The sequence below is a fragment of the Vulpes vulpes genome, chromosome 9 (genome assembly GCF_048418805.1).
Source record: "Vulpes vulpes isolate BD-2025 chromosome 9, VulVul3, whole genome shotgun sequence".
NCBI classification, from domain to species: Eukaryota; Metazoa; Chordata; class Mammalia; order Carnivora; family Canidae; genus Vulpes; species Vulpes vulpes.
Window position 1 is genome coordinate 58,466,222 of NC_132788.1, and position 24,312 is coordinate 58,490,533.

Sequence of the window (24,312 nt, forward strand, 5' to 3'; positions counted from 1 at the left end):
CACTCCCATTTTACAGAAGACACTGAGGCCCACAGAGAAGTAAAGAGCTGAGTGTCCGGCCTTGAGAGGACCGATGTTTCTCTGGTGCTTCTTCTGATTACTTGCTGAACCAGTTGAATGCCCTGCTGGCCTCATTACTGGATCTCTGCACAATGGAGACTGGGAAGGTTTTGCTTAATTGGGGAAGTAACCAGACCAGGCCTCATGGATTTAGTCATGCTCCTCTCTGTTTCACCATTATGACACCTACTGTATTGTCTGCCCTCCTCAGCACCCCTTATTCTCTGGGAACAATACCTTCTTTGGAAGACGTGTTCCTTTCTACTTTCTAATCATTATGTGGTTCTGCTGGGTGTTGCCAGTCACAACAAACCACCCTCATGGCCACAATGTGATCGGTCTAGTGGTGGGCACTGGACTCAAAATGGGCCAATCATAGCCTTTCCCTGAGATTTTTATGGACTAGATTTAAGAAAAGCAGATTGGGGATGCCTGGGTGGCTCAGCAGTTGACCGTCTGCCTTTGGTTCAGGGCATGATCCCAGAGTCTTGGGATTGAGTCCCACATTGGGATTCCAGCATGGAGCCTGCTTCTCCCTCTGCCTATGTTTCTGCCCCTCTCTCTGTGTCTCTCATGAATAAATGAATAAAATCTTTAAAAAAAAAAAAAGCAGGATGTAGGCTTTCTAGTGTGAGACTATCATGTATAGGGGTAAGAAACTTATGGTAGCCACTTTTTCCATCTTGAGGAAAAAGCTGGTCTGATAGAAGAAAGCTAAGAAAAGCAGAGGAGAGAAAATACCCTAGGTTACTAGGGTCCATGTGTCTCTGAGGCCCTGCCCTTTCCATGGTTATATTCTAAAAATACACCAGCATCTTTCCAATAAGTTGCTGTGATTTTGTGGAATCCTGTTTGCTTTGGGTTTCTACCACTTGAAACCAAAATATACTAGTATGCCTGAGCTCCCAACTATTAGCAATTCTAATCATAAGACCCCAGCAGGGAAGCTGTCAGAGTTCCATTCCCCTAGAGCTGAATGTATTATTGGTTCTGCTTGGATGGAGTAAGGACCAAGGGAGTTGGCACCAAGGCCTTGTCCCACTGGATCTGTCTGATTCCCAGGGAGGGCCATTTGTACTTAGGGTTTTTACACTATCGATAGGGCCATTTGTACTTATCCCTACACTACCTTCTGGGTTCCTAGAACGTGGCATTGTCCTACCCTTCTCAGACTTAAAGCCAGGTTGGTGGAAGGAATCTATGGTTGGGTGTCAACAGAAAAAAAAAAAAAAGGGGGGGGGGAAGGGATTAAAACTCCTCAAGGCTCCCATCTTAGGTTTTTGGTGGGAGGTAGAGCAGGAGCTAGGGGAAGTCTTTTTTTTTTTTTTTTTTTAAAGATTTTATTTATTCATGACAGAGAGAGAGAGAGAGAGAGAGAGAGGCAGGGACACAGGCAGAGGGAGAAGCAGGCTCCATGCAGGGAACCCGATGTGGGACTCGATCCCGGGTCTCCAGGATTACACCCTGGGCCGAAGGCGGCGCTAAACCGCTGAGCCACCAGGGCTGCCCTAGGGGAAGTCTTCTATGACAAGATAAAAAAGATTGGCCACAATTCCTTACTTCTCTCTAAATTTTAAAATGAGGTAGAAATTACATATAGTAAAGTATGCACATCTTAAGAATACATTTCTACATACATACACACTTGTATAACCACCACCCAGATCTAGATCCAGAACATTACTAGCATTCAAGAAGACTGCTGTGTACCCCTTCCTAGTTAATACACCCACCTTCTATTGTAATCCATCTCTATCATCATAGGTAGTTTTGCCTGTCTTTGAACTTCATGTAATAGAATCACACAGAATGTGGACTTGCTGTGTCTTGCTGCTTCTTCACTCAACATGATATTGAGGATGCTTAATCTTTAATATTGGCCCAACTCTTGATCTTCAGGTACTCCTGACACAATAGCTGACATTTGTTAGGTGCCAGGCAGTGTTTCAAGCACTTTACATGTGTATATTCATTTACTACTCACAGTATACCTCTGGGTTAAGTATAGATAAGGGTCCTGGGGCACAGAGAAGTGAGATAACTTGCCCAAGACACAGATCTGATGTGGCATAGTTACAACAGAAAGGCAGGTACTCCATCTCCAGTCCAAGCTCGTATCTAAGAGGTAGGAGGTCTCCTACACATCTTTAGGGCTGAGAGGCTAACTAAGTAGATCTGGGTCTTTGGAGGCTCAAGTTAGGGTAACAGAAATAAATGAGCTAGAAAGAGTAAGGGGTTGTACAAATATAAGGCAGAGCCATGCTTCATTTAATATGAATAGGGTTGCCATTCACTCATTTATTAATCCAATAAACATTTATTGAGCATCTAAAGATATACAAGGAAGGTCAGTGGGTTCAGAACAATAGAGACAAAGTCCCTGCATCATAGAACTTACAGTCCAGAGAGAAAAACAGGTGATTAGGAGAAATTATGCATATGTTGAACTCTAAAGGAGGAAATTCAGGATGTTTCTGTGGGTGTTGGGAGAAGCTGACCTTTTCTGTGGGGTCAGGGAAGTCCTCACTAAGGAAATTACATTTTAGCTGCGACCTGAAAGGTCAACGGAGTCTGAGAGAAGGTGTACCAGTTATAGGAAACAGTACAAGCAAAGGTCCTCCTGAGGCAAGAGAGAGAAACTAGCACAAGAATTAGAAGTTCAGGAGTGCCTGGGTGGCTCAGTTGGTTAACTGTCTTCAGCACAGGTCATAGTTCCAGGGTCCTGAGATTGAGCACCACATGGGGCTCCCTGCTCAGTGAGGAGCCTGCTTCACCCTTTCCCTCTGCTGCCTCCCCTGCTTGTGCACTCTCACTCTCTCTCTCTCTCTCAAATAAATAAATAAAATTTAAAAAAAAAGGAAATTCAGAGTCACTGGCATATGATAATTTGTCGCATCACAGTTAGCTTGCTTTCGTGGAAATAAAATTCCTTACGACAGTTTCAATCCTTACTTGCTCTGATATATCATGGCCACTAGATGTGATAGTCTTTTTTAACCACTCTACACCTTAACTGGTTTCTACTAAATTTTAATTTTGTGAAGATATATTCTTAACCCATATTAGCACAGTTAAGCACATCCTGAGAGGGTAGCCTGGGTGGCTTAGCAGTTTAGTGCTGCCTTTGGCACAGGGCATGATCCTGGGGAACTGGGGCTCCCTGCATGGAGCCTGCTTCTCCCTCTGCCTGTGTCTCTGCCTCTCTCTCTGTGTGTGTGTCTCTCGTGAATGAATAAATAAATAAAATCTTAAGAAAAAAAACCCCACACATCCTGAGAGACATATTTGGAAATGTGATGTTATTGCTACTAAGATATTGCAATACTTCAACAGAAGTTATGCAAAATTTTACCAAACAACTTGAGATTTTTCAGTTCCTCTGCATTCATTTCCTATCAATACTATCACTGATATTCATTAGTCAGTTTAAACTGGAATTGTTTAATAGTTGTTGTAGTTCATGTTCATTGCCATTCTTCAAATTACGTATATCACTTAGACCAGTGCTTTCCAAACTGTAATATGCATACAGATTGCCTGCGGGTCCTGTTAAAATAGAGACTTTGACTCAGCCGATCTGGAGTAGGGCTAAGGTTCTGCATATTTTTTAAAAAAGATTTTTAAAATTTATTTGACAGAGAAAGAGAGTGCAGGCAGGGGAAGGAACAGAGGAGGAGGGAAAGGGAGGGGAAAGAATCTGAAGTAGATTCTGTACTGAGTGTGGAGTCCCATGCGGGGCTCTATCTCACGACCCTGAGATCATGACCTGAGCCAAAACCAAGTCGGACGCTTAACTGACTGAGCCACCCAGGTGCCCCTGAGGTTCTGCATTTTTAACAAGCTCCCCAGGTGATGCTTCTGGTACAGGGACCACACTTTGAATAGTAAGGGCCTAGATTAAAGCCTGAAAAAGTATTATTTTCATTCAATATCATACATTCCCATTTTCAAAATGACACTGCAGTTTTAAATGCACGATAAAAAATACATTTAAAATTTAGTTTTGGATCATAGACAGCTTGAGGGATTTACAACTGAAATCTCCTTTTTCTATGTTGGGGAATTTGAAACCAATGTCAAGAGGCTCTGTAACTTACTTTAAAAATCAGTAATCTATTTTTTGTAAGCATCCTAATTTATTTTTTCTTCGAAGAAAAAAATATTTAAAGTATTTTTAAAAATATTATTTTAATATAAAAATAATATTTAAAATATTTTAAAAATATTTTTAAAAGAGTTATTTATTGGGGCACCTGGGTGGCTCAGTCATTTGGGCCTCTGCCTTCATCTCAGGTCATGATCCTGGAGTCCTGGGATTGAACCTCATGTCAGGCTCCCTGCTCAGTGGGGAGGCTGCTTCTTCTGCCCTTCCCCCTGCTCATGCTCTCTCACACTCTCTCTCTCAGATAAATAAATAGAAAACTTAAAAAAAAAAGAGAGATTTATTTACTATCTGAGAGAAAAGAGAGAGAGGCAGAGGGAGAGGGGGAGAGTTCTAAGTAGACTCTGCACTGAGTGCAGGGCCAGATGTGGGGCTGGATCTCAGGATCTTGAGATCATGACCTGAGCTAAAACCCAAGAGTCGGATGCTTTATCAGACTGTACCAGTGAGGTACCTCGTGAATCCTTTTTTAATAACAATCTAATTAAGGATACTATACATAAAATAACCTCCATCTATTTGTAAACTTTTTAAAAAAGATCTTATTTATTTATTTGAGAGACAGAGAGAGAGTACGCAGAGGGAGAGGGAGAAACAGGCTCCCTGCTCAGCAGGGAGAGGGTCAGTTCCAGGACCCTTGCATCATGACCTGAGTTGAAGGCAGATGCTTAACTGAGTCACCCAGACACTCCTAAACTGCACAATTTAACGAACTTTGACATATGTATATACCCATGAAACCACTGCCATAATCAAGATTCAGATCATTCTCATCACATCCAAAAGTTTCTTTGTGCCCTTTTACTTCTCATGTCTCTGTGTATCTGTCCCAGGCAACTACTGATATGCTATCACTGTAAATTAGTTATCATCTTCTAGAATTTTATATGGAATTATACAATATATATTCTTTTGTTTTTAGCTTTCGTTGCCCAGTATAATGATTTTGAGATTCATCCACATAGTTAGTGTACTGGTAGTTCATTCCTTTTGATGATTGAGTAGCATAGATTTACTTTAATTTGGCCATCCATTCACCTGGTGATGGGTATTTGAGTTGTTTCCAGGGTTTTGATTACTGTGAACAGTAATATAAATATTCTCATACAAGTCTTCGTATGGATGCATGTTTTCATTTCTATTGGGTAAATATATTTTTTTGAGGCATCCACTTGGCTGTACCACAGTCTCTAGTTATTTTACACTATTCAACAGTAATCTAAATATTGCTATGAACGCATTTTTGTAGATATGATTAAAGTCCTTAATCAGTTGACTTTAAGAAAGGGAGATTATTGGGGTGCCTGTGTGGCTCAGTCAGTTAAGTGTCTGTCTTCAGCTCAGGTCCTGATTTCAGGGCTCTGGGATTGAGCCCCAGGTCAGGCTTCCTGCTCAGTGGGAGTCTGCTTTTCCCTCTCCCTCTGCTCCTTCCCCTATTCTCTCTGTAGTAAATAAATAAAAAATCCTTAAAAAAAAATAAAGGGAGATTATCCTAGATAATCTGGTTTGGCCTGATCAATTATGGAAAGTCCTTAAAAAGAGTTGAGTTTCTCCTGAAGAAGAAATACTGCCTGGGGACAACACTTCGGCAGTTTCAGCCCTTGCTTGAGAGTTCCAGTCTGCCCTTCCAGATGGCCTACCCTATCAGTTTCAAATTTGCTTAACTGGCCGATTTCCCTCCTTTAATTGCATAAATCAATTTCTCCAAATAAATCTCTTATTTCTTATCTTCTATTCATTCTGCTTCTCTGAACTCTGACTGATACAGATTTTGGTACTGGAGGTGCTTCTAGAGGAACAGAGTCCTAAGAATGAATTTTTTGAATTGGAAGCTGAGACTCATTTCATCACTTTGAGTATCTCACGCCTCTGAATCAACATGCAAAGGATGGAGTTCCTTATTATGCTAAGTGAAATAAGTCAGACAGGGAAAGACAAATACATGACTTCACCACATGTGGCATCTAAAAAAAAAAAAAAAATGAACGAATGAACAAACAAAAGCAGGAACAGTCCTGTAAGTTGGGTTGCCCGAGGGAAGGGTGGTGGGAGGATGGGCAAAATGAGTGATGGGGAGTGGGAGATAGAGGCTTCCAGTTATGAAATGAATAAATTACGGAGAGGAAAGGTACAGTATAGGGAATATAGTCAATGAAATTCAAAGTGTCGTATGGTGACCTAAAATAGTATATAGACTTGTTGAATCACTAGGATTGTTTATCTTAAAGATTTTATTTATTTGTTCACGAGAGACAGAGAGAGAGAGAGAGAGAGGTAGAGACATAGGCAGAGGGAGAAAGAGGCTCTCTGCAGGAGCCTGATGTGGAACTCCATCCGAGACCTTGGGATCAGGCCCCGAGTCAAACCTCAACCACTGAGGCACCGAGGCATCCTGAATTACTAGGTTTAAACCTGAAACTAATGTAAGAAAGGAGTACCTATATTGGCAGGGGTTACTGATCCGGATTACCAAGGGAGAAATTTAACTGCTACTACACAATGGAGATGTATTTATAATAGTTAACTTTATATTGCAGTATTAAGTTACAGCATGTCAAAAGTTAGGAACATCACTTAAGGACTTTGTATCCTCTTTCGGGGGAAGTTCTGTTTACAGTTGCGAGCAGGTTAGTTGTATCACATAAGGGAAAGTATGACTATTATTGTCTTTATTTGGAGCTTAAGTACATTTAAGGAGATGTGTAGGAGGAGGATTTTTGGGTCATCAGGCTTTTTAATTCTAGCTATTTTAATGAGAGTCTAGTGGTAGATCATGGTGGTTTTTTAATGAGCAAATCCCTGGATGACTGAAGATGTTGAGCATGTTTTTGTTGCTTATTGGGCATTTTTATCTTCTTTGGTGAAGTGTTTCCTAAAACCTATGCTCATTGTTTTATTGGATTGTTGTCTTTATTTCTCAGTTATGAGTTCTTTACATATTCTGGACTCAAGTCTTTTGTCAGATGTATTGTATTGCAAATTCTCCCTTCCAACCGTGGTTTGCCTTAATGGTGTCTTTCGAAGAATAAATGTTTTTAAATTTTGATGAGGTTCAACTTATGAACTATTTCTTTTTGGCCCTAAGAAATCTTTGACTATCTCGAGATCACTAAGGATTTTTTGTTTGACAGAGAGACAGTACAAGCAGGGGGAGTGGCAGGCCTTTCCCTCTCCCAGCAAGGAGCCTAATGCAGGGCTCCATCGCAGGACACAGGGATGATGACCTGAGCTGAAGGCAGATGCTTAACTGACTGAGCCACCCAGATGCCCCACTGAAGATTTTTTTCTAGAAATTTACTTACTGTTTATTTAAGTAGGCTCCACACTAGGTGTGGAGCCCAATGCGGGGCTGGAACTGAGCTCAAGATCTGAGCTGAGATCAGGAGTCAGATGCTTAACTGACTGAGCCACATAGGTGCCCCCAAATTTATAGCACAGGGGCCTCCTCCAGTAAACCTGAGATCTATAAATGCATCCCCCCCATCAACTTCAAATCTAAAAGTCAACCTTGCCACCTCCCTAGCTTTGAACGTTTCTTCCAACCTATCAAGTCCTGTCCCTAAGAAGTGCTCTTCTCTATCACCACCAGTTTGCCTTGACCATAACAGCAGCCTCCTAACTGGCCCCTCTTGTCCCAACTCTGAGCCCCCTCCAGATAGCTTTTCATTTGCTATCCAAATGATAGTTTCAACATAGAAATAATGAAAAATCCTCACTGGCTTCCCCAGATTCTCCAATTATGGTCTTAAATCCTTACAGTCATCGCCTACCCTTTCCCACACTCAACACCACATTCACTGCTCTTTCAGCACGCCCTTCTGCCCATGCCAAGCTCCCCGCTGCTGCACCTTGTTAACTCCTTTGAAGTCAGCCTTTGGAGTCCAGACTGCATATCCTTGACTAAAATTTCCACCGCCCATCCTTCCAGAAGAGCTTTTAGTAATAGCGAGTTTTAATGTTGTGTGAGTCTCCCTTTAATGTTGTCCTTCTCCACCGGATCGAACTTCAGATGAGGCTAAGACATTCCATAATGTACTCCCAGCAAATGGAACAGGGCCTACCGCACGGAAGCAGCCTCACGATATAAGTGAGGAACGGGGATCCCTGGGTGGCGCAGCGGTTTGGCGCCTGCCTTTGGCCCAGGGCGCGATCCTGGAGACCCGGGATCGAGTCCCACGTCGGGCTCCCTGCATGGAGCCTGCTTCTCCCTCTGCCTGTGTCTCTGCCCCCCCACCCCCTCTCTGTGACTATCATAAATGAATAAAAAAAATTAAAAGATATAAGTGAGGAACGAATAACTGAATTAGAAAAATGGAACAGTAAGAAGATAGGCTGATGGCTGCCAGTGGTAATAGCGCACCGTAAAGAGTAACCGTCCCCGTCCTCTACGCGGCAGCGGACGCGAACCTGCTAGAGCAGCCGGGCAGGTCTTTCGATCAAGGCAGGGGAACAGGCGTGATCCCGAGAAGCTGGCACAAGCGCGCTCGAGGTCGGTGCTCCGGGAAAGAGGCCCGACCGCAGGCCGCGGCTCCCGGCGCCCCGCCAGGCGGAGCCCACCGCGGACAGCGCGGCGACCGCGCGGGTGGGCGGGGCCACGCCTTCCGGGGCCGTCCCCGTCCCCGCCCCCGGAGCGTGCGCGCGCCCGCCGCCGCCTCGCGCGTGCGCCGCCGGCTGGGGGCGGAGGTTGTGGGCGGCGGCGGCGGGCGCGCGCGCTCTCGCCCCCTCGCGCCGGTTCGCGCTCCCGCGCCGGGGCTGAGGCGGCGGCGGCGGCGGCGGCGGCGGCGGCTGCGGCGGCGCGGGGGGAGGGCCGGGAGGGGGGGTGGTTGGGGGGGGATGGACCGGGCGCGGCGGCCGCAGCGGCAGGAGCCGGCGCTTGAGCTCGAGCCACGGCGCTGGCGGAGACGCCGGCTGCTCCTCCCCTCCCCGCCGGTGAGTGCGTGCCCCCGCCCCGGATGCCGGCGGCGGCCGCGGCCCCTCTCGGCCCCTGCGCCCCGGGTGGGGAGAGCCGGAGGGGATCGTGGCCCGGCGGCGCCGCCGACGCGGGCCCGGCCGTCCGCTCGCGGCCTGGCGCGGCTCGGAGCGGCTCGGACCGTCGGTCGCCCCCGTTCGGGCTGCGGCTCCGGCCTAGGACCGGTCCTCCCGCATCCCGCCGGGCCTTTTCCCGTCCCGGCCCGCTGTGCTGTCACGGGCCCCGCGCTGCGCCCCCTCCCCGGCACCGCCGCCTCCGGGGCCGAGCGGAGGGAGGGGCGTGTGCGGAGCGGGGCCGCGGCCGGGGCTGTCGGGAGCCGACGGTGCGGGGGGGCCGGGGTCCTGCGAGCCCTCGCCCGGCCCCTGGGGCTCGGCCGCGGCCACCTGAAACCAGTTTTGCACCTTTTGTTTTGATTTTGAACTTGTCGCGTGAGGGGAGGAGGGGCCCGCTGGGCCGGGGACGGGGGAGGATGGGTGCTGCGGGTGGGCTGGGTCTCCCACCGCCTTGGATTAATCTCCTCCTTTTAGGAAGGGAAGACGAGGCTTCTCTGAAGGACCAGGCATCCGTTTATGGCTTTGCGAACCCCCGCTTTTTTTTTTTTCTTCCTTCCTTCTCCATCCTGAGCAAAGGTGTGTGCAAGTGTCGGTTTGGCTCATCCCTTAACGTTGATGGTGGTGAATCTGCTGCAGAGTTTCCTGAAGCAGCCCACTTGAGCTGATTTCCCCTTTTTCTTGGGTGACACCCTCCGGAGGTGTGTATCTTGGTAGATTCTAGTCAAAGCTTTTACCGGCTGCCTTTGCATCCTCACTTGTCACAGAGGAAGGGAAGATGAAAACACACACTCTAATCCAAAATGGTTGCTCCAAGTCTTTAAATACACAGAAGCATCTGTAGAAAAGGTCTGAATTCCTAAATTAGTCAATTCTTAAAAAAAAAATAAAATAAAATTCAGGGGTTAAAAAGCAGGTAGCTGCTTTAGGATAAAACTTTGCTATGTTTATGTCTTCTGACCCAGTATGTTAAATTTTGGGAGTGATCTGTTCAACCACATCCTTGTCTTTGAAGTACCTGTGTATAGAAATTGTTCCAAAGCCTGGAGGAAGGAACCTTATGAAAATGCTAATGTGTTAATGACAGGATACTTCCAGGGACTAGATTTTTTTTTTTTTTCTTCTTCTCCATTTGTAGATTAGAACAGTGAGACTGGAATTGTGAGTAGGTGGTAGTTTTACTAGTGTCCTGTAACAAACCATGCTTCTAGGTGGGACTTTTAACTATATCTTGTCCTCTACCAACAGAGTTGGCTCGTATTTTTTTTTTTTTTTTTTTTTTTTTTGAAATCACACACCCACTCTCTGGCTAGTATAAAAAGATTAAAAAGCTGCTTCTGGTCTGTGGGCGGTAACCTTTTAATTTCTAAAGAGTTTTCAGTTGCTTACAGAATAGTTTGCTGATCAGTATAAGGGAAAATTTAGATATTAAAATTTCATTAGATCTGTTATAATTATGAACATTAAGATTTGTCATGATGTGGGTGCTGTGTACCATGTATAGGAAATGAGATTTCTCAGGGTATTTGCATCTTAAGATAAACAAAAGTGCAGTCAGCTGGCAGACAGAATGTTCTTAAGCCTTCCAGTGGTTGAAAACACCTTTCATGAGCACAAAAACACCTGTACGGTTTGATGAAGAAACCTGGACTAGTTGGTGATCACCATTTCTTTAAGGTGTTTGCTCCTTCTCTCTACTAGAATATTTCCCCTTTTTCTGCAAGAGTTGTTATGCCTGTAGTATATGTACAAAACCTATAATGGCTGAAAATTTAAGTTTAAGTTCCTCAGATCGGGGATCCCTGGGTGGTGCAGCAGTTTAGCGCCTGCCTTTGGCCCAGGGCGCGATCCTTGGAGACCCGGGATTGAATCCCACGTCCGGCTCCTGGTGCATGGAGCCTGCTTCTCCCTCTGCCTGTGTCTCTGCCTCTCTCTCTTTCTCTCTCACTGTGTGCCTATCATAAATAAAATAAAATTAAAAATTAAAAAAAATAAATTCCTCAGAACGATATTTATTTTTATTTATTTATTTGTTTATTTTTAAGATTTTATTTATTCATTCGTGAGAGACACACAGAGAGAGGCAGAGACACAGACGGAGAAGCAGGCTGCATGCAAGGAGCCCAGTGTGGGACTCAATCCTGGGACTGTGGGAGCACGACCTGAGCCAAAGGCAGATGCTCAACCGCTTAGCCACCCAGGCATCCCTCAGAATGATATTTATTGATCACTCATTTATTTATTCATCAAATATTTATTTTAAAAAATATTTTATTTATTCATTCATGAGAGACACACAGAGGCAGAGACGTAGAAGGAGAAGCAGGCTCCCCACAGGGAGCCTGATGTGGGACTCCATCCTAGGATCCTGGACCATGACCTGAGCCAAAGACAGACCTCAACCAACTGAGCCACCCTAGCACCCCTCAAATATTTATTGAGTCTTTATTTTGTTCCAGGAGTTTTTCTCAGTACTGGACTATGGTGGGGGACAAAATAGATAAGGTCCTTGTATTGAGCTTTTTTTTCTCTGTGTGTGAGAATAAGGATAGCAGTTAAACATATAAGATAATTTCAGGTAATGCTGTAAGTCAGCAGTTAGCAAACTTTTTCTGTAAAAAATCAGAAAGTAAATATTTTAGGCTTTATGGGCCATACAGTTTCTGTTGCAGCTGCTCTGTTTTAGTGTAAAGTAGCCACAGGCAGTACATAAACAAGTGTTTCTATGTTCTAGTTAAACTTTTGCGTTTCCTATCATTTTCCCACGTCACAAAATATTGTTTTTCTTAATTCTTTTTTGGCCATACTAAAACATGGGAGAAGCTGGATTTGGCCTGTAGGCTGTAATCTGGCCCTTTAGAGAAAAAGTTTTATGGGATGCTTGGATGGGTCAGTGGTTGAGCCTTTGGCTCAGGGCACAATCCCAAGGCCCTGAGATCAAGTCCCGCATCGGTCTCCCTGCAGGGAGCCTGCTTCTCCCTCTGCCAATGTCTCTATGTCTCTCGTGAATCAATAAATAAAATCTTTTTTTTTTTTTTTAATTTTTTTTTTTTTTAAGATTTTATTTATTGATTCACGAGAGACACAGAGAGAGAGAGAGAGAGAGAGCGCGCGCCTGACGTGGCACTCGATCCCAGGTCTCCAGGATCAGGCCCTAGGCTGAAAGCGGTGCTAAACCGCTGAGCCACCCGGGCTGCCCCAGATAAATAAAATCTTAAAAAAAGTTTGCTGATTTCTGATATCTGCTATGAAGAAAATAAGATGATGTGATAAGTGAGTGGTGGGGATGGTAGAGAGGCCTCACTAGGGAGAAGATATTTGAGTTGTGTCCTAAAAGATGGAAAAACTTTGCTGGCAAATGAAACAGCAGGTACAAAAATCTGCAGGTGGAAATGGGCTACTCCTATGTTCCCCAGCATTGAATTTCACATACCATGTCATTCTTGGCTTTGTGTCTCTTTTCATTTTGTTCTTAACTAGGTTGCCCTCTTCCTGTCAGGTTTTAAAAGTCTACCCAGGGCAGCCCCGGTGACGCAGCGGTTTGGCGCCGCCTGCAGCCCGGGGTGTGATCCTGGAGACCCGGGATCGAGTCCCACATCGGGCTCCCTGCGTGGAGCCTGCTTCTCCCTCTGCCTGTGTCTCTGCCTCTCTCTCTCTGTGTGTGTCTCTCATGAATAAATAATTGAAATCTTAAAGAAAAAAAGGCTACCCATAATTCATCTAGAGTATTCTTCATATTGTAGTAAGATTCACACTTCTCCCTTTTCCCCCTGATGCTGCTTTACAGTGACCATGGAGTAAACTGCAGTGGGGTTGCACCTCATTTCCAGGATTCAGTTCTAAAGTCAGCACTTGAAACAAAAATCCCATAAAATGAAAATATTCTTGAAAAATCCTTTAAATTGCGGGGCACCTGGGTGGCTTGGTCGGTTAAGCGTCTGACTTTTCAGCTCAGCTCAGGTCTTGATCTCAAGGTGAGTTTAAGCCTGGCTGGTGTTGGCTGGTGTTGTTTGTTTGTTTTTAAAAGATTTATTTACTTATTCATGAGAGAGAGAGAGAGAGAGAGAGAGAAGCAGGCTCCCTGCAGGAGCCCAATGTGGGATTCAATCCTGGATCCCTGGATCATGCCCTGAGCCGAAGGCAGACGCTCAACCGCTGAGCCACCCAGGTGTCCTGGCTGGCAGTGTTGTTGTTGTTTTAAAAGAAAGAAAGAAAGAAATCCCTTAAAATGCTTAAAAAGTATTGTGTGCATGCTTTTTTTGTATGTATAATTCTTATGTACTTTGCAAACTGAGAGCCACTGAGCATTACTGAAGGGAGGAGCAAGAGGAAATAAATTATTATGTAGATCTGTAGGCCTTAAACAATTTTGCTTTTTAACTCAGCTGTCAAATCCTTATCAGGGGTGGTGGATGCTGAAGAATTTTAATGTGTTCCTGCTTCTTTGCAGGGCTTATTATTATTTTTAAAGATTTGAGAGCATGCAGGTGTAAGGGGGTGAGGGGGAGGGAGGAGGAGAGAATCTCAGGCAGACTCCTTGCTAATCTAGGAACCCGAGGAGCCCAATGCAGGGCTCTGTTCCATGACCCTGAAGATCAAGACACGAGCCAAATGGGATCCCTGGGTGGCGCAGCGGTTTGGCGCCTGCCTTTGGCCCAGGGCGCCATCCTGGAGACCCGGGATCGAATCCCACGTCGGGCTCCCGGTGCATGGAGCCTGCTTCTCCCTCTGCCTGTGTCTCTGCCTCTCTCTCTCTCTCTCTGTGTGTGACTATCATAAATAAATGAAAATAAAAAAAATTATTAAAAAAAAAAAAAGACACGAGCCAAATTCAAGAGTCATTTGCTTAACTGACTGAGCCACCCAGGGTACCCCCTTGCAGGACTTGTTTTATTGCATTTTTACTTTAAGTCTCTTAGAGTAATAAATGTTTATAAGTGTATTGTGAATATTAAATGGGATAATATACATGGTAAGTGGTTAGTAAATGTTTGCAAGATTTAGATTTAAATTTTTGCTTTAGTGGGCTCATATGCACACTGTCCTTTGAAAAGTTGCAGAGAACAACTTGGCCACCTGCTTCCTGTCTTTCCAAATTGGCATTTCCTGTTGTGGTTTTACCAAACAGCTGTCACTCTCTATGTCCTTGAGTGTTGGTCACATTTTACCAGAGGTCAGTTAGTAAGTTAAATGACTGTATGATGTAACTCTGTTCTGCCCCATGACTCTTTAAAGTATTTGAACACTGCTCTTGTCTCCCATTTAAGTCTTCTCTTTTCAGGGCTAAATTTCATTTCTTTTAGTCTTGTTTCTTCATTTCTCTTATTTCTTTTAGTCTTGTTTTTTTCACCCTCTGGTTGTTCTTATGAGTGTACCAATTTATTCTTTTTTACTTTGGTACCATCAAGTAAATTTTAAGATACAAGCTCAACTTTTATTCCTTTAATGACGTCTACCCTCATAACTCTAGACCTTCTCTATATTCCTAATATTCTTTTATCTACATTTCTAAATTTAAGGTTTCCTTATATTTTATATTTGTTTCATGAGCATTTTTTCTTACCTCACAGTGAGGCAGTAAGTTTCTTTAGGGCTCAAACCATATTTCAGGTATCTTTTGTGCCCTGATGCATTGAGTAAAATTTCAGGCATGCAATAAGTAGATCATAAGTAGTTTACAACCAAAAAAAAAAACTTTTAAAATAAACTTTTTTTTTAACAGTGTTATATTTACTGCATTATTGTGAAGATAGTACAGAGTTCCCATCTGTCCTACACTCAGTTTCCCTTATTATTAACATCTTAAATTGGTATGGTACATTTGTCACAGGTAATAAACCAATATTGATACATTTTTACTAAGCCCATACTCAGAGTTCCACAGTGTTTCCCTTAATGTCCCCCTCCCTTTCTTTTTTTGAGAGAGAGCTAGCAAGCAAGAGGGGAGTAAGGTGGGGAAGGACAGGGGGAGATGTGGAGAGAGAATCCTAAGCAGGCTCCACCCCTAGTGCAGGGCCTGACATTGAGCTCAGTTTCACAACCCTGAGATCATGACTTGAACCGAAATCAAGAGTCAGATGCTTAACCGACTGAGCCACCCACATACCTCCCCCTAATGTTGCTTTTTGTGTTCCAGAATCCCATTCAGGATGCCACATTACATGTCATAGTTATGTCTTCTCAGGTCCTCCTGGTTCTGACAATTTCTCAGACTTTCCTTGTTGTTAATGACCTTAACAGTTTCAAAGATAATTGATTAGGTATTTTTGTAGAAGGTTCATCAGTTGGCATTTGTGTGATGTTTTCCTGATGGTTAGACTGATGTAATGTGATTTTGGAAAGAACACAGAGGTAAAGTGTCATTCTTACCACAAATCAAGAGTACATACTAGTAATATCATTTGCTGATGTTGATGTTAACCTTGGTCACCCAACTTGAGGTAGTGTTTTTCTCAACTCTTAAGTTACCCTTTTGTCCCTCCCTTTCTGTGCCATACTCTGGAAGAAAGTTATTCTGTATAGCCTATACTTAATGAGTGAGAATAATATGCTCCACCTCAAGGGTGGAGAATCTACATAAATTTTGTTGCTCAAGTTATTTGAGGTTTGGCCATTGGGAATTCTTTCACTTGGCTTCTGTATCCCTTCCCTTTGACATAACTCCCATGGTTATGTGTGAATGAGCACTTTGTTTTTGGCAACATAAAATGCTCCAGGCTCATCTTTTATATAATGATGTTCTAGTCCTATAGTCAGCCATCTTTTCTTTTCTTTTCTTTTCTTTTCTCTTTTCTTTTCTCTTTTCTTTTCTTTTCTTTTCTTTTCTTTTCTTTTCTTTCTTCTTTTCTCTTTTTTCTTTTCTTTCTTTTCTTTTCTTTTTTCTTTTCTGTGTATTTTTCAATTGGAGTTCGATTTGCCAACATATAGCATAACACCCAGTGCTCATCTCTCAGTGCCCATCACCCAGTTACCCCAACCCCCCGCCACCTCCCTTTCCACTACCCCTTGTTCATTTCCCAGAGTCAGGAGTCTCTCATGTTCTGTCACCCTCACTGATATTTCCTACTCATTTTCTCTCCTTTCCCCTTTAATCCCTTTCACTATTTTTTGTATTCCCCAAATGAATGAGACCATATAATGTTTGTCCTTCTCTGATTGACTTACTTCACTCAGCATAATACCCTCCATCCCAGTTGCATCCACGTCGAAGCAAATGGTGGGTATTTGTCGTTTCTAACGTGTCAGCCATTTTTCTAAGGAGCCCTAGTTCCTTTTATGGGAAGTGGTATCAGAAACTAAGATTTTGGGTGCTAGATGAGCTAGTTGCTACTTGAGTATTGTTGCTTCTAGGCCATCTGAGTGACAGAATAAGGAGATATATGTGTATAAAATAAGCTGTATAGATACACATCTGTAAATCTTTCTATATGTAACCATTTGTCTCTATATTAAGCTAAACATTGTTAATCTGTGTACCTATGGGAAACAACTTTATCGTCCAGAGCACAGCGCTTATTGATAGTACCTTTTGCCTTTAATCTTGACTCCACTTACTTCTAGCAGTACTTGGTCAGCACCTTATTCCTTCACCTGTGAGGATGTTGTTTCATATTTGTAATACATTTAGACTGTTTTGTCACATTCTGCATTTTATGCAGAGATCCCTTTATCTCTTAAAAGATTATTTAAAAATTTGAATACATTAAGGCTTATTCTCTGTTTTTTAAAAGTTTTGACAAACTTTTAGTATCTTATATTCACCATTACAGTGTCCTGTAGTTTCACTGCTCTAAAAAGTTTGACCCTCACCTATTTAACTCCCCTGATACCAGCTCCTGGCAACTATTGTTCTGTTTATTGTTCCTATAGTTTTGCCTTTTCCAGAATGTTAATATTTTAAATTTTAAGGAGTATTTTTTTATTTTTATTAAAAGATTTTATTTATTTCTTCATGAGAGAGAGAGAGGCAGAGATACAGGCAGGGGGAGAAGCAGGCTGCACGCAGGAAGCCCGATGCGGGACTCCCTGGGACTCCAGGACCACACCCTGGGCCGAAGGCTGGTGCTAAACCACTGAGCCACCCAGGGATCCCCTTAAGAAGTATTTTTGAATGATTTTTGTGAACACAGCCTTCGGTTACGTAGTGGGAGATAGAAGTATTAGACAATCAACATTTGGAAACATTTTTTTCTTTTCTATTCAGATAAAATTCATTTAAAATGTATGGACACTTTTAGGTACATTCACAGTGTTGTGCAACCATCACTACTATAATTCCAGAAGAGTTTCAACAACCCAAAAAGAAACTTCTTATTCCTTAAGCAGTTCCTCTTTCCACCCTCTGGCAATCACAAGAATTTTTGTCCCTTTGGGTTTGCTGATTTTGTATATTTCATTTAAGTGGAATTATATAACATCTGGTCTTTTGTTTAAGAATGTGTGTGTGTGTTTTTTTAAAGGTTTTATTTATTCATGAGAGACACAGAGAGAGGGGCAGAGACACAGGCAGAGGGAGAAGCAGTCTCCATGCAGAGAGCCGGACACGGGACTCTATCCTGGGTCTCCAGGATCACACCCTGGGCTGAAGGCGGTGCTAAACCGCTGAGCCACTGGCGCTGCCCTGTTTAAGAGTGTTCTTAAGATTCTTCCACATTGTAGCGTATTTCAGAATATAATTCTTTTTTGTGGATAAATAATCCATTGTATGGACATACCACACTTTGTTCACTTATCAGTTGATGGACATTTGAGTTTTTTTCATTTTTTGGCTATCATGAATAATTATATAATAATAATAATAATGGCTATGAACATCCGTGGAAAGTTTTTTTGTTTGAACATGTTTTAGATTCTTTCGGGTAGATAACATTTCTTTTGATAAATTTTTCTTTTTTCATATTGAAAGGGAAGTTACATTACCCAGTGTATTTATTTGGTGTAAAGTGCTGAAAGAATGCTACTTTATCTTGGGATGGTATTCATCAGTGAATAGAGAAATCACAGAATTTTCCTGTTGTCTTTGTAAGAATTTTGGTCCAGATGGGACAACAGTGGGTAGCCTTCACTAGAATTCTGTTAGAGGAATATCGTGAATTATGTTGTATACTGTTTAGTTTTCTTTCTGAGTAGCAAGTAGTCTCTCATTGTGAAGTTGGATCACAAGATCTGCTTGTGGTCTAAAGGAATCTCTGAGTGTATGAGTTATTTTAATATTATGTATTTAGAGGAATAGTAGGCAGGATTCCCATTCTGTAATCTATTTGGCATCACTGATATTATAGAGGTTTTATTCTTATTAACCACATTCCCTCTGAGGTTTGAACTATAGTAAAGTGGCATTAAACACTAATATATGTTTTCTTTTTCTTACTTTAGTACCCAAACCTGAAGCTGTGTTTTGCAGTTATTGCTTCAACATCTTTGCTTTGATAAATTCATTTTCCTGAGCAAGACTTGGCAAAAGTGTTCTTCTTTTGCCACTTTGAGGTAGCCTGACCAATTTATTGAAATCTAATGTTGTTTGTCATACTTATTGAAAGCAAGGAACATTCTTGCTGGCTTTATAAGCTTACTTCTAAGTGACTTTGAGGTTCCCTGGAGACAACAGAATATAGATAAATTATATATTAACCATTAACATACTTTATCCTACAAATGTCTCTGGAGACAAGCCCTTTAAAAGTGTTTGTGTAATAGAACACTGGGCTGGGACCAAGAATATTTTAATTTTTACTTGTCTGAAAACTCACTCTCTATTACCAAATAACTTGTACCTTGGGACAATTTTTTGTAGAAAAGATAATATTGACTTTCTCTAAAGGATGTTGTGATAGGAAATGAGTTCTATTAATCAGGGTACTTTATTTTTTAAAGATAAACATTTTGGAAGGTAGGTATATTATGAAAATTCTTGTTAGTGCTTTTCTCCCCCCCCCCCCATCTAACAATGTAGATGAATCTGTTATCTCTTTATAATAAAAGCCTTTGTCAAGTACTATATCTATTACTTGTTTCCAGTGCTCTTTATTTCCTGTGTAGTTCCAGATTTCTACTGATACATTTCTATCTGAATGAAGGATTTCTTCTTTTTTTTAAAAAAGATTTTATTTATTTATTTATTTATTTGAGAACAAGAGCATGAGAACACAAGCAGGGGGAACAGCAGAGAGGGAGGGAGAAGCAGAGGGAGCCCAATGTGGGGCTCGCGGGTGCCTGAGTGAAGGATTTCTTTAACATTTCTTGTATTGCAGCTTTGCTGGTGATTAATTTTTCAGCTTTGGTATGTCTGAAGAAGACTTCAGTTTGCCTTGATTTATAGAAGCTATTTTCACTAGATATAGAATTCTAGGTTGACAGTATTTTTAAGTATTTTAAAGATGTTGCCTCACTTTCTGGTCCACATTGTTTCCAGTGGGAAGTCAGCTACCATTCTTTATACCTCTGTATATAATATGTGGTAGTTTTCTTTTGGCTGCCTTTTTATTTTTCATTCAAGTTTTAAAAATTCTGGTATAATGTAGCATAAAATTTATCATCTTAACCATTTTAAGTGTACTGTTCAGTGGTATTAAGTACATTCATATCATTGTGCAGCCATCACAACCATATATTTCCAGAACTTATCTTACAGAAGTGAAACTGTACCTGTTAAAAAAAATAACTTGGGCAGCCTGGGTGGCTCAGTGGTTTAGTGCTGTCTTCAGTCCAGGGCCTGATCCTGGAGACCTAGGATTGAATCCCACATCGGGCTCCCTGCATGGAGCCTGCTTCTCCCTCTGCCTGTATCCCTGCCTCTCCCCACCCCCCCACCCCGTGTCTCTCATGAATAAATAAATAAAATCTTAAAAAAAAAAATAAACTAGTTATGAGAAAAAATAAATAACTCCCCATTCCCTAAGCCCCTGTAATCACCATTTTACTTTCTGTCTGTGGCTTTGACTACTTTAGGTAGTACTTCATGTAAGTGGAATCATATGATATTTATCTTTTTTGTGACTGGGTTATTTCACTTAACATAATGTCATAAGGGTTTATCCATATTGTAATAGGTATCAGAATTCTGTTCCTTTTTAAGCCCGAGTAATATTCCATTTTATGTATAGACCACATTTTACTCTCCATATTTCTGTCAGTGGACACTTGGGTTGTTTCCATGTTTTAGCTATTGTGAACATGAGTGTACACATGTATTGTACTGTTGTATTGTGAACACAACTAGAGCTGTTGTGAACATGAGTGTACAAATACCTCTTTGACATCCTGCTTTTAGTTCTTTTGGGTATGTATCCAGAAGTGGAATTGCTGGATCATATGATAATTATGTTTAAATTTTGAGGAACTGCCATACTGGTTTTCACAGTGGCTCTATTGTTTTACATTCCCACTAACAGTGGATCAGGTGTCCAATTTCCCACATTCTTGCCAACATTGTTATTTTCTGTTGTTTTTGTTTTTTTTTTAATAGGAGCCTTCCTGATGAGTATGAGATGGTACCTCATTGTGGTTTTGATTTGCATTTTTAAAAAAGATTTTATTTATTTGAGAGAGAGCATGTGAACGAGCACGAGAGCAGGGCAGGGGTAAAAGAGAGAGGGAGAGGGAGAAGCAGACTGATCGGGTAGCCCAAAGCAGGGCTTGATACCAGGACCCTGGAATCCTGATCTGAGCCAAAGCCAGTTGCTTAACCGACTGAGCCACCCAGGCACCCCAGATCTGCATTTTCTTAATAATCAGTTATGTTGAATATCTTCACATACTAATTGACCATTCATATATCTTTGGATAAATATTCAGGTCCTTTGTCCATTTCTGAATTGGGTTCATTTTTTGTGGTTGTTGAGTTGTAGGCATTCTTTCTATATTCTGGATGTTAATTACTTATGAAATACATGATTTGCAAATATTTTCCTCCATTCTTTATTCCTCTGGCTACTTTTTAATTTTTTTAAAGATTTATTTATTTTAGAGAGAGGGTGAGCAAGCACATGTGTGTGGGAGCAGGGGAAGGAGCAGAGGAAGAGGGAGAGAGAGAATCCTCAGACTGCGTAGCATGGAGCCTGAGACAGGGTTCAATCTCCTCTGGCTGCTTTTAAGATTTTTTTTTCCCTTAACTCTGGTTTTGAGGAGATTGATTTCAATTATTTCTTGGTGGAGTTTTAGTTTTCTTCATGTTTCTTGAACTTGGTATTTGTTGAGCTTCTTGGATCTGTAGGTTTGTAATTCTCATCAAATTTAGAAAATTTTTGGATATTATTTTTTCAAATCTTTCCCCTGCCAAGATTCCACTTACATATATGTTATTAGGTTCCTTGAGTTTGTCCAATGGCTGGTACTGTACCCTTTTTCCCCTCAGTTTTCTTGTATTCTGGGTTTCTATTTGGATAGTTTCTATTACTATGTCTTTACATTCACAAATCTTTTCTTCTGCAGTGTCTTATCTGCTGTTAATCCCATTCAATGTATTTCATTTCATCCTACTATATATTCTATAATTTGTAGTTTGATAGAAATGCAGTAACATGGCAAGTGTCAAGAAATACTATCTTAATTTGCTGCCAAAAGATTCTTAGTTCTGTAAGCTATCTACAGGGTATATAAAACCACCAAATGTATTAAATTAACTTTCTCTCTTGGTTTCCACATTGACTTTGTTTTTCTGCCAGACCTACATGTTATATTTCCTTTTGACATAGACATCTGCTGATATGGACATCTGTTCTATAATATTTGTCTTTTTAAAAAGTATTTTTATTTATTTATTCACGAGAGACACACAGAGAGAGGTAGAGACATAGGCAGAGGGAGAAATGTAGGCAGAGGGAGAAGCAGGCTCCCTGTGGGGAACCCGATGTGGGACTCCATCCCAGGACCCTGGGATCATGCCCTGAGCCAGACACTCAACCTCTGAACCACCCAGGTGTCCCTATAATATTTGTCTTAATAAGGCACCAGAGTGCTTGGTCTATTTGCCATACTACCTAATATTTGGTTGTATGATATGAGCATCATCTTGCTATAAAAAACATGAAATAAATTTTTATATTTTGTTTTACTATATTGCTTATTTATTACTAAAGAACTTACTTACAAAGAAGTAAATAACTTACAAAGAAGTTATTGTTTATGTGGGGCGATAGACTAGACCAGATAAATAAGTAAAAATGCTTTATTTTATAATGACAAGTTCTAATGAGAAAAGTAAAAGGAAAGAGGAAATAGGGCATATTGAAGGAGGGGATTGAGTGGTCACAGAGAAGGTGACATTTGAGTGAAGGCTTCAAAGGTGTGAGAGCAAGTCAGGCAGATAAATGAGTGATGACAAGTACAGACGTCTTGAGACAGAAGGTTGCTTGGGAAATGGCAAGAATTGGGGAGGGTTAGGCGCTTATCTTGTGCGTCAGGGAAGTACTTTCCAAATTTTAATGTGCATGTGGTTTACCTAGGTGGTTAAGTTAAAATTCAGATTCTAATTTTGTAGGTTTGAGGTGGGGTTCATTTCTAACAAGCTCCCAGTTGCTGCTGGTGCTATTGGTCCTTTGTAGGGCTTTAGTTTTTAGGCTGAGTGAAATGGGAAATCGTTAGAGGGTTTTGGGTGGTGGTATGACAGGATCTGATTTCCATTTTGACATCATACCTCTGGCTGCTGTTAATAATAGGCTGATGGTGAATTGGGCAAGGACAAAGGCAGGAACACCAGTTAGGAGGCTATTCCTGTAATCCAAGTGAGAGAAGATGGCAGTTTGCACTGTAGGGTGGCAGTGAGTGTGGTGACACATGGTCTGGTTCTGGATATATTTCTCTAGTAGAATCAACTGGTTTTGCTGATAGATTGGATGTGTGCTCTGAAAAAAAGGAAGGAGTGAAGGACAATTTGAAGGTATTTGCTCGAAGTTCCTGCAAGGACACCATTTATTCATCTGGGAAAGACTGAAAGAGTAACAACTTTGGCAGGGAGGAACAGGAGTTCAGTTTTGGACATATACTATAGATGCCTGCTAGACTTAGTAGAGATGTTGAATACGTAGCTGGTTTATGAATCTGGAATTTAGGAGAGAGGATCTGCTGAAGGTATATAGCTAGGTGTTACTGACAAAAACAGTATATGTAAGCCAGGAGGCTGGGTGAGGTCAATAATGGAATGAGTAGAGATAGGAGTAAGAAGAAATGAAAGAACTTAATTAACTCTGGAATGGACCAGTGGTTAGAGGTCTTTAGAAGTTAGGAAGATGGGGATCCCTGGGTGGCTCAGTGGGTTTAGTGCCTGCCTTCAGCCCAGGGTGTGGTCCTGGAGTCCTGGGATCGAGTCCCGCATTGGGCTCCCTGCATGGATCCTGCTTCTCCCTCTGCCTGTGTCTCTGCCTCTCTCTCTCATGAATAAATAAATAAATAAAATCTTAAAAAAATTTTTAGGAAGATGAGGAGTAACAATCAAAGGAGACTTAGTACCAGCTAGAGTAGTAGGAAGAAATCCAGGTGAGAGGGTCTACTGAAGCCAAACGAGGAAAATGTTGCTATCAACTGTGTTAAATACTGAACAATTAAGATGAAGGTTGAGAAATAACCACTTGATTTAGCAATGTGGAAGTTATTGGTAACCTTGTAAGAATGGTTTAAATGAGGCAGTGGGAGTAAAAATCTGATTGGAGATGTTGCCTTTAAGGTTGTATTTAGGTAAAAATCTGCAACTCTTAGATAAATGTCTGGGATAGGAGAAGATTTAAGATGTTTAAGTACTCATTAGCAACTGGTTTGTTTAATTGCCCATTTAATATTGGAAAATGTGTTTTGAAAACTTTAGGGTATCCTAAACCACTGATTCTTCCTGAATTTTTATTTCATGCCTTTAGGGTTTTTAAATCATCCTTAGCAGTTATGATAAAAAAGAAATATGAGGATTTTTTGGGAACCAACTGTTTTTCAGCTACTCTTCTTTCCTAAGTTACAGGGCTTAGAGACACTATAAATGCTAACTGGGTTGTCAAAGGGGACTGTGAGAACCTCCTCACACCTATCTATCCTTAGTAGAAGTGTTCAATCTTTGTAGCATTCTCAGCCTGATGATCTTGTGCAAA

At 41.8% G+C, this 24,312-nt stretch overlaps 2 protein-coding genes across 6 annotated transcripts in view; one reads left to right on the forward strand and one right to left on the reverse strand.

Moving 5' to 3' along the window:
* Positions 1-8,818, reverse strand: part of TRH (thyrotropin releasing hormone) — a 67,930-nt gene extending 59,112 nt beyond the window's left edge. The window contains exon 1 of the mRNA XM_026016912.2: positions 8,583-8,818. The gene's annotated coding sequence lies outside the window, so the exon portion shown is untranslated. The remainder of the gene's footprint in view (positions 1-8,582) is intronic.
* A 195-nt stretch (positions 8,819-9,013) lies between these two features.
* TMCC1 (transmembrane and coiled-coil domain family 1) overlaps positions 9,014-24,312 on the forward strand; it is a 247,575-nt gene continuing 232,276 nt past the window's right edge. For 4 of the 5 annotated variants that reach the window (XM_072720243.1, XM_072720244.1, XM_072720245.1 and 1 more), the window contains exon 1: positions 9,014-9,151. The gene's annotated coding sequence lies outside the window, so the exon portion shown is untranslated. Of the gene's footprint in view, positions 9,152-9,820; positions 9,943-24,312 lie in introns of those variants that run through there. The other variant, XM_026016987.2, reaches the window with a different exon arrangement.